The sequence below is a fragment of the Grampus griseus genome (genome assembly GCF_964374135.1).
Source record: "Grampus griseus genome assembly, chromosome: X".
NCBI classification, from domain to species: domain Eukaryota; kingdom Metazoa; phylum Chordata; class Mammalia; order Artiodactyla; family Delphinidae; genus Grampus; species Grampus griseus.
This window is the reverse complement of record NC_138999.1, coordinates 108,483,484-108,495,200: the sequence shown is the minus strand read 5'-3', so window position 1 is coordinate 108,495,200 and position 11,717 is coordinate 108,483,484.

The window sequence follows — 11,717 nt, the reverse complement described above, 5'->3', positions numbered from 1 at the left end:
AGTTTGAAAATGATAAGTCTAGGTGTAGTTTGTGGGGGGGCATTTATCTTGCATGGTGCCCTCTGAACTTCCTGGATCTGTAGTTTGTTCTCTGACATTAATTCAGGGAAATTCTCAGTCGTTATTGCTTCAAATACCTCTTTTGTTCCTTTCTATCTTTTCCTTCTGGTATTCCCAATACACATATTTTACGATTTTTGTAATTGTTCAAAACTGTTTTGTTTTTTCCAGCTTTGCTTTCTTGGCTTTTCAGTTTTTGAAATTTTTATTGACATTTCATCAAACTCAGAGATTCTTTCCTCAGCTATATCCAGTCTACTAATAAACCCATCAAAGGCATTCTTCATCCTGTTACAGTGTTTTTGATCTCTAGCATTTCATTTTGGTTCTTTCTTAAGATTTCCATCTCTCTACCTACTTTGCCCACCTGTTCTTGTAGTCTACTTTATCTATTAGAGCCTCCCTTAGCATATTAATCATAACTGTTTAAAATTCCAGGTCTGGGGGAGTGAAGTCAGCAGCATGGTGGCATAAGACATCCCTTGTTTTTTGTCCCCTCCCTCAACAACAAAAATTCATTATCCATCTACAAATAAGAGTGCCTCTGTGATTGTTGTGGGACCCAATACCATGTGCCTAGGTACAATAGCAAGATCAACAAACTAAGAGCTGGTTTTTTGAAAACATAAATTTATAAGCCTTTAGCTAGAGTAACTGGGAAAAAAGAGAGAAGACTCAAATAAGTGTTGGAAGAGGAGACATTACAACTAATACCACAGAAATACAAAGGATCATAAGACACTACTATGATCAACTACAAGCCAACAAACTAGATAACCAAGAAGCAGTAGAAAATTTCTAGAAACATACAACCTACCAAAACTGTATCATGAAGAAATAGAAAAATCTGAACAGACTACTAACGTGCAAGTATACTGAATCACTAATCAAAATCCTCCCAACACAGAAAAGCCCAGGACCAGATAGTTTCCCTGGCGAATTTTACCAAACATTTCTTTTTTCTTTTATGCAATTAGGTCATTTTTTTCTTTTTAAATCTCAAAATAATTTTTTTTTAATTTTTAAAATTTTTATTGGAGTAGAGCTGCTTTACAATGTTGTGTTAGTTTCTACTGTACAGCAAAGTGAATCAGCTATATGTATACATATATCACCTTTTTTTGGATTTCCTTCCCATTTAGGTCACCACAGAGCACTGAGTAGAGTTCCCTGTGCTATACAGTAGGTTCTCATTAGTCATCTATTTTATATATAGTATCAATAGTGTATATATGTCAATCCCAATCTCCCAAGTTATCCTACCCCCTCCCTTCCCCCTTGGTATCCATACATTTATTCTCTATATCTATGTCTCTATTTCTCCTTTGTAAATAAGATTGTCTATACCCTGGTGGTCTAGTGGTTAAGATTTGGTGCTCCCTACCACACATTTAAAGAAGAATTGAAGCCAATTCTTATCAAATTTTTCCAAAAAATTAAGAGGAGAGAATACACCCAAACTCATCTTAGGAGGCCAGCATAACCTTGAGAGCAAAGTCACATAAGGACACTACAGGAAAAGAAAACTATAGACCAATATCTCTGACAAGTATAGATGCAAAAATTTTCAGTAAAATATTAGGTCAACCAAATTCAATAACACCTTCAAAGGATCATACTCTATGACCAAATGGGATTTATCCCTGGGATGCAGGATGGTTCAGCATATGCAAATCAATGCATGTGATACAACATATTAGTAGGATGAAATATAAAAATCATATCATCTCAAAAGATGCAAAAAATAAATTTGAAAAAATACAATATCCTTTCATGGAAAAAAAAAAGCTCAACAAATTGAGTACAAAAGGAACATGCTTCAACATATTAAAGGTCATATATGACAAACCCACACCTAGCAACATTCTCAACAGTGAACAATTGAAAGCATTTCCTCTAAGATTAGAAATAAGACAAGGGTGCCCACTCTCATTCAACATAGTACTGAAGTCTGAGCTAAAGCAATCAGGCAAGATGAATAAGTAAATGGCATCCAAACTCGAAAGAAAGAAGTAAAAATGTCATCATTTGCAGATGATATAACTTTATGTATAGAAAATCCTAAAGATTCCACCAAAAAAAAAACTATTAGAACTAATCAATCAATTCAATAAAGTTGCTTAACACAAAATCAATATACAGAAATCAATTGTGTTGCTATACACTAAGAATAAAATATCTGAAAATTAAATGAACAAACTCATTTACAATAGCATCAAAAAATAAATAAATGCTTAGGAATAAATTTAACCAAGGAGGTAAAAGATCTGTACACTGAAAGCTATAAGACTTTGATGAAAAAAAATCAAAGAAGACACAAACAGATGGAAAGATATCCCACATTCATGGATAGGAAGAATTAATATTGTTAAAATGTCCATATTACACAAAGCCAACTATAGATCAATGCAGAAAAACTCCAATGGCATTTTTCTCAGAAATACAAAAATAATTCTAAAATTTGTGTAGAACTAAAAAAGACCCTGAATAGCCAAAGCAATCCTGAGAAAGAAGAATAAAGCTGGAACATCATACTTCATGATATCAAACTAAATAACAAAGCTACATTAATCAAAACAGTATGGTCCTGGCATAAAAACAGTCATACAGACCAATGGAAAAGAATAAAGAGCCCAGAAATAAACCACTGCAATTATAGTCAACTAATATTTGACAAGGGATCCAAGAACGCTCAATGGCAAAGGGATAATCTCTTCAACAAATGGTGTTGAGAAAACTGGATAACCACATGCAGAAAAAAAAAATTGGACCCCTAACTTACATCAATCACAAAAATTAACTTGAAATGGATTAAAGGTTTAAACATAACAACTGATACCACAGAACTCTTACAAGAAAATACAGGGAAAAACTCCTTGATATTGGTCTTAGCAATGGTTTTTTGGAGTTCACATCATAAGCATAAGCAACAGAAGCCAAAATCAACAAATGAGACTACATAAAGTGCTTCTGCACAGCAAAAGGAACAATTTACCAAATAAAAAGGCAACCTATGGAATGGGGGAAACTATTTGCAAACCATATCTGACAAGCTGTTAATGTGTGAAGTATATAAAGAACTTACACAACTTAATAACAACAACAATAAAAAACCAATCTGATTTTTAAAAATGGGCAGAGAAATTGAATAGACAGTTTTCCAAAGAAGACATACAAATAGCCAACAGGTCCATAAAAAGATCTCAACATCACTAAACATCAGGGAAATACAAATCAAAACCAAAATGAGATATCACCTCACATCTATTAGAATATCTATCATTAAAAAAACAAGAGATAACAAATGCTAGGAGGATGTAGAGAAACGGGAACCCTCATGAGATTGTATACTGGTACAGCCACTATGGAACACAGAGGTTTTACAAAAATTTAAAAATATAACTACCATATGATCTAGCAATCCCACTTCAGTACATATACCCAAAGAAAATGCAAATAGGATATTGAATAGATATCTGCATTCTCATGTTTATTGCAGCATTATTAATAATAGCCAAGATATGGAAACAACCTAAGTGTCTGTCAACAGATGAATGGATAAAGATGTTTTGATTACACACACACACACACACACACACACACACACACATACACACACGGCGGAATATCATTCAGTCACAAGAAAAGAAGGAAATCCTGCCATTTGTGACAAAATTGATGGATCTTGAGGACACTGTGCTAAATGAAATAATTCAGACAGAGAAAGACAAACACTGTATGATATCAGTTATATGTGGAATCTAAAAACTGAACTTGTAGAAACAAATAGTAGAATGGTGGTTATCAGGAACTGGGGGGTGCGGGCAATGGGGTGATATTGGTCAAAGGGTACAAACTTCCAGTCATAAGATGACTATGTTCCAGGGATCTAATGCACAGCATTGCGGTGATAGTTAAGAATACTGTGTTATGTACTTCAAAGTTGCTAAGGGAGTATATCTTAAATGTTTTCACCATACAAAAAAAGAAATGTTAATTATGTGATGTGATGGAGGTGTTAATGCTACAGTGACAATCAATTTGCAATATATATGTATCAAATCAACATCCCTGACATATCTATTTTTGATACCTCCTCTGTCTTTTCAAATTGTGTTTATTACCTTTTAGTATTTCTTGTCAGTTTTTTCTTGATCACTAGACATAACATATTTGGTAAAAGAAACTGCTGTAAATAGGCCTTTAGTAATATGGTGGTAAGGTGTAGAGGAGGAGAAATATTCAATAGTCCTATAATTAGGTCTCAGTCTTTTCGTGAGCCTATGCCTCTAAAATGTGACCTTCACAACTGTTGCTCAGTTTTTTCTCCACCTAGGTGGGACAGGATGGCTAGAGTGGGGTGCAGTTGGTTATTTCCGTTCTCCCAAGTGGAAGGCTAGAGTTGACCAGAGTTGGCTATTTCCCTTGCCTCAATTCAGTTAGGCACTGATTGTACCCCAAAAAGTTAGGCTCTGATCAACTAATTTCTCTTGAGTGCAGGACTATTTCATGCATATTTCAAATGGTTTATTTACCGCTCCCCTGCTGGAAGCTCAAGGGAATTTTCTTCTCTGATATTAACTGTGGGAACCTGGTTCAGCTCCTGGAAGTAAATCTCACAATACTGGGCCCCCACCCACCCATGACGAAGTCCTCCTGGAGTTTTTAACTTTCAGAATTGTCCATACTGAGCCTCCAGAAATTCTCAATTACAGTTCAGGTTTTTCTTCCCAGCACTAGATCATATGGCAGTTTCTGATGGTGAGTCTACTCTAATAAGACTTTCTGTCTCTCCGTTCTTGGGGGGCAGTGGTTTGTCCTGTGTCCTCCCCCTCCTTATGGATCTAAGAAGAGTTAATTTTTCAGTCTTCTCAGCTTTTTGCTTGTTGTTAGGATTGAGTAGCAACCCCAAGCTCACTGTATGTGGAATGAAAAAACAGAAGTTAGGTCTATTTTTTTATGTTTTTGAAATCTTCTATTTCCTCCTTGATCACTGATTTAGTTGTTGTGTACATTATTGGAATTGGGTTATTGACATCTCCAACTATTATTGTTGAATTGTTTATTTCTCCTTTTAATTCTGCCAGTTTTTGCTTTGTGTATTTTAAAGCTCTGGTATTAAATGGATATATGTTTATCATTGTTATATCTTCTTGATGGGTTGACCACCTATACCAATTTTTGTCTTAAAGATTTTTTGTTTGATATTAGGTTAGACACTATAGTTCTCTTACTGTGAGTTTCTGCATGGTAAATTCACCCACCATTTTACTTTCAACCTATTTGTGTCTTTCAATTTAAAGTGTTTTTTAATATTTATTCTATTTATTTATTTTCCTTATTGTTTTGGGTGCATCGGGTCTTAGTTGCAGCACACGGGATCTTCAATGAGGCATGCATATGCGATCTTCAGTTAAGGCATGCGGTCTCTTTGTTGCAGTACTCAGCCTTCTCTCTAGGTGCAGTGTGCGGACTCCAGGGCACGTGGGATCTGTAGTTTGCGGCACGCGGGCTCCCTCATTGAGGAGCGTGAGGCTCAATAGTTGTGGCATGTGGGCTTAGTTGCCCCACGGCATGTGGGACCTTAGTTCCCAGACCAGGGATCGAACCCACATCCCCTGCATTGGAAGGCAGATTCTTTACCACTGGACCACCAGGGAAGTCCCTAAAGTGTGTTTCTTGATAAGCATATATTTAGATCACAGTTAATTTTTCTTTTATCCATTCTGCCCATCTGTACTTTTTAATTGGAGAGTTTAATCTATTTATATTTAATGTTATTACTTATACAGTAATATGTCTGCCATTTTTCTATATGTTTCTGTTTGTCTCATGTCTTTTTTGTATCTGTAATCCTCCATCATTGCCTTTGTGTTAAATTTATATTTCTATTGTACCTTTTATATTATTTTGTCATTTATTTTACTGCATGTTGAGTTATTTTTCTAGTGGTTTACCTTGAGATTTCAATTCATATCTTCTAACAATCTAATTTAGATAAATACTGTTGTCATTTCAATAGTATATAAATCTTTGCTCCAATATAGTTCTGTTTCCTCCACCCTCCTTTGTACTATTATTAACATAGAAGTTACACTTTTATACTTTATATTCTCATTAGCACAGATTTATAATTTTTCCTATATGTATATGTCCTTTATATCAAATAAGAGAAAAAAGTATTAAAAATGCATTAATACCGTCATTTATATTTACCTATGTAGTTCGTTACCTGTACTGGTACTCTATTTCTTTTATGTGGATTCCTTTTACAATCTAGCATCCTTTCATTTCAGCCTGAAATACTCCCTTTAGTATCATATATAGGGTAGATACCCTAACAACAAACTTTCTCAGTTTTAGTTTATTTGGGAATGTCTTAATTTTTCTTTTTTTTTTTTTTTTTTTTTTTTTGCGGTACGCGGGCCTCTCACTGTTGTGGCCTCTCCCGTTGCGGAGTGCAGGCTCCAGACGCGCAGGCTCAGCAGCCATGGCTCACGGGCACAGCCGCTCTGCGGCATGTGGGATCTTCCCGGACCAGGGCACGAACCCTTGTTCCCTGCATCGGCAGGCGGACTCTCAACCACTGCGCCACCAGGGAAGCCCTTTTTTTTCTTTTTTTTAAAGGTAACTTCTTTAGATACAGAATTCTTGATTTATATTATCTTCCTAGCATTTTGAATATGTTATTATAATTTTCAAATTCAAAATTTCTGTGTGGCTTTTTATTTCATAATGTCTATTTGTTTATATTCTCTGTTTAAAGAGGCATGGTTTGCACATTTTTAGTTATTTAGACAGTTTCCTTTTGTTCCTAGAACACATTTAAAATAGGTGATTTAAGGTTTTCATGTAATAAGTCCAATATCTCTACTTCCTTTGGGAATGTTTTTATTGACTGGTGTATTTCCTATGTACAGGTCACGCATTTTTTTTTGCATGTCTTGTAATTTTTGTTAATAACTGTACATTTTACGTAATACAATGTAGCAACACTGAAAATCGGATTTTTGCCTTCTCAGGTTTTGCTGTTGCTACTGTTTGTCAATTTTACTATTCAACTGTTTAGTAACCTTGCTGCACTTATTCTAGATTTCTTTATTTTTATCTTGTATTACCACTGAAATCATTACTCAGATACCTTAATAGTCAACTAGTGACTGGACAGATACTTCATTAATTGCCTGGAACCAATAAATCTCCCATTCTTTGCTAATGATCTCTGTGTGCATTTTGGAACGCAACTTTACCACTTCCAAGGCTAAGTATTATTGTTCTCCTGGGGATTTAGCTATATTTCTTGAATAAATTTGCTCCAGACTACTGCAACATTTGGTTAATTTCTAGTGCCAGATGAAAACTCCACCACAGCCATCACTTCCTGCTTGCAGAGACGCCACAGCCATCACTTCCTGCTTGCAGAGAACTTCAAAGTTAGCCAGGTTTGAGATTTTAGGACAGTCTGAGGTCTATCCTAGGTATGTCCACAGCCCTAAGCATGTGCATAGTTCCATGCATTTATCATCTTCTATTTTCCCAGGGATATGCTGGAGCTTTTCAGAGCCTCTATGGATATCTCATTCCCAGCTTTTCCTTTTAAGTTTTTTGGTTAGCTTCTTGTTTTCCCCAATTGTTATTTCCATCTTGGGCAGATATGATATTAAACAATTGCCACTGAATGTTTTTGACAAACATATTTAGTGAAAAAACTGTTCACATTGTGTAGATTTGAGCCAGGTCAAATTGGAGTCTTGTGACTTAGGAGTTTTCCAGGGAACTGCCAGACAGGTCAAATGACAACAACTCCTTGAAAACGGGCTCTTAAAAGAGCTTCAATCTCACTCTGATTCCTCCAGTGCCTCCTAGGCTGCTGGTTTTCAAAATGATAGAAGGCTGTTGGTATGCAAAGTACCATGGAACTGGGGAGATGGGGTAGGAACAGGGGAAGGTAAAATGCAATAAAGAACATTTTTCTTACTGATATTCTGCTGTTAACCTTGAATAAACATTCCTCAGATTGTTGCAAGTCTTTTGTTAATTGCCTGAGTTCTGAAAAAGTTGATTTTGAGAATTTTTACTAGTGTTCGTCTTGCTATGATGGAGTAGAGGATTTTCAAATCAAAGTTTTGGCTGGAATAAGTGCTTATTTGGAGGCTCTTGAGGAAAATCCACTTCTGAGTTCATCAAGAATTGTCTGAATTCAGTTTATTGTGGTTGTAGGACTGATATTCCTATTTTCTTGCTGGCTATCAGACAGAAGCCTCACTCAGCAACTAAAAGCTCTCAGCATTTTCGGTACATGGGTTCTCCATCTTCAAATTCACAACAACAAATCAAGTTTTTCTTGTGTTTTTAATCTCTGCCCTCCTGTTTTGCTACCAGCCGCATAAATCCATCTGCTTTTAAAAGGGCTCATGTCATTAGATTATGCCCATCCTGATAATTTCCCTATCCTGATAATAGATAGATAGATAGATAGATAGAGGTTATATAGAGAGAATATATAGAGAGAGACAGACAGAGAGACACAGAGAGAGAGACAGAAACCTAATCATGGGAGTGATACCATGTGAGCATAGAATCTGGAGGGCCATTTTTTAAGTTCTGCCTAACACACCATCCAATTCAGAAGGTACTATAAAGGTGCTTACCATAAAAATCAGATACACTAGTCTGAAGCCCTTGAAAGCAGGGACTGTGTCTTGTTCATAATTTTAGCCTTAGTAGCTAACATAATGTCAGTCCTAGAATAGGGTCTTCATAAGTGTTTGTTAGATGAATTGAACCCTTGACAGGATAATAAAGAAAGAGCTATGAAATGAAGGGGTAGTTAAATTAATTAATGACTATAAATAAGCCAGGAACGTGGTTACATACTCAAGTTGTTTTTACTATAACTAGAAATCAACCAAATGAAGTGTACTATCTCATACAATATAAAAATAGGTGCTAGTAGATGTATAAACCAAGCACACAGCTTAGGTAGCTAGAATTTCATGCAAGAAGCTAAGAATAAATTCAGAGTGCTATTGTTCATTATTCAGTAAGGAAATGTTACAAATTTCAATATTTTTCCATGTTGTATATTATTATATGAAAAATTTAACAGTAATAGTCTTTCATTCTATTTTTGTTGACTCTGCTTAGGAGTTTCTTCGTAACTGCCAAACTTATAGATATTATAATAAAACTTGACCTTTGTTTTGTAAGAATTTAATTATTAGATTTGAACGCAGTTTGGTTTGTAAAATTCATAATACTTTTACTCATATTTGCAGCCTTTCTGGACATGCCTATTTTCTATAGTAACTGCCCCCACAAGAGCAGCACATCCTACAAGCAGAATATTCTGGTATTTTTCTGAAAAAATAAAAGCACCCCCTAAAAAACTACCCAAAGCACATGAAAAACATATATAAGGACATATATCTTGCAGTGGATGCTGTGGTTTGCTGCCCTTAACCTCCTCTCTTTCTCTAGAACTGAAACATCATTCTTCTAGCTGCTCTGAGCATTGATGTCCAACAGCTCTCAATTATGTTCCTTTCCAGAACTTACCTTTGGCTGAAAAGAGTTTCCATGTCAATGGGCACTCCCCTGCCAGGGAACCTCTCACATTCAATAACTGGTTGACGAAAGAGTATTAAAAGCCTGGTTTGACTCCCCTCAATTCAGGACAACTCTGAAAGGCCAAACCAATTCCAAAGTTCCTGAGGGATCTCTCTGCCCAATCCTGTTTCTTTTACTCTCCAACATGTTGTCCCAGAGAGCATACTGTAACTCTCTGAATCCAAAGCCCCATCTTAGAATGTGCTTCCCAGGTAACCTAAACTTGGAGACCACTATAGGTATTACTAAAGGATCAAATACCTCAGTCATCACCAAATTACACTTAGAGTTTTAAAAATATCTCCATATAATTTTGTTGTATAGGCTGTCATATGTTGAGTTGGCTTGTAACCTCTATAACAACATAATTCAAATTGAGCAGATTTAGTCCATGTATACAGTGAAGAAATAGGTGGAGGAACCAATAATCCATTACACCAAGTATACTAACAAACTGCACAAGAAGCTAAATCTAATATTACCACTGCCACATAGATATCTGGGGACAGTGTTAGAATCTCACCATACATGTGAGTTCCCAAGAAATACACAAATGTAGAGAAATAGGAAAGTAAAGGTGGAACATGTTACACTTCTTTCCTATGTATCACCCAATATTTATTAGACCCATCCCAGTTCCTCATCTAGTTGATGAACTCAACTGGCAAAGAGCCCATCAGTACCTTTCAGTCAGTAATAACCTTGGCATTGCACATACTATCTTTCATTTAAGTTCTCCAAACATATGTGTTGACTGCATCCATCTGCCATATCCTATTATCTGAGAGTAGATGGATTTAGAAATGACCTAGCACAGTGTGTACTGACCGTACATTGTTCTTTTTCCATACAATTTCCCTAACAGCGGTTACCACTTTATAGTCATTCACTTCCAGTATTTTCCCACACTTTTCTTTTCATCTTAAAGTCTAAATAATTTTCTATTATCAAAAATCCTTACTGATTTCCTTGTCTCTTCCAGTCATGAAAAGGCAATGAAAGAGGCACTGGAGAAGGGAAAGACAGCAACTATTCCTACATCTCCTCTTCCTACACACATGGAGTTTGGTAATTCAATCACAATTCAACAAGGGAGAGATGGATCATGTTCATAATTCTGTAAATGCTGTGTCCTAGATCTCACAAAAACTATATCTTATACTCTGAGCTTTTAAATTTAGAAATGAGGAGACAGAAGAGAAGTTAATTGGAAGAGTGCAGGTCCCACATATATACTCTTTTGCCCAGAAAAACCAGTGACAGCAATAACTATTGCAGAACACAGACAAAAATCATAGGTAATATAAACAGAGGATTCTGACTTTTCTGTAAGGCCAAATAATAGCTAGTAATGAGATGCATGGAAAAATAGAAGCTTATATACTATTGACTTACATTAGTGGCAGCATCTTGTTGATTCTACGGCCTATAATTTAATTTTTCTTCTATTTTGTTTTTTATTATAAGAATAATGTACTCATTGTAGAAAATGTGCAATCTATATAAAAGTATAAAGAAGAAAAAAACACCCATGATACCACTATTCATAGATAACTACGGCTATTACTTTCACATATTTGCTTTAAGTCTCTTTTCATGCATTTCTCTTTACATAGGTAAAATTGTACTGTTTTCACAGCTATACTCTGATTTCTTGTACCTTATATATTACTACTACTACTACTACTACTTACCTTTCAAATATGTATGGGTCAGGCACTGTGATAAGTGCTTTATTTTATTCCAATTACTTATCTCAATAACATCAGGAGGTAAATATTATTATCTATCCCAATTATGCCGGTGGGAAAAATTGGATGTCCAAGGAAGGAAACTTGCTCAAGCTACATAGGTAGTAGGTGGCAGACTCTGGATTAAGACCCAAACTTGTATGGTTCCAAAGCCTCTAGTAATTGCTAGTCCATAATACTGTTTAATGCCATTTAAAAGTTTTCATAAGATCAGTTTTCATGGCCGCATACTTTCTGTTCTATCAATGTGCCATAATAGTTAACTGTTTCTGTAGTGAAAAGCATTTAAGTTGTTTC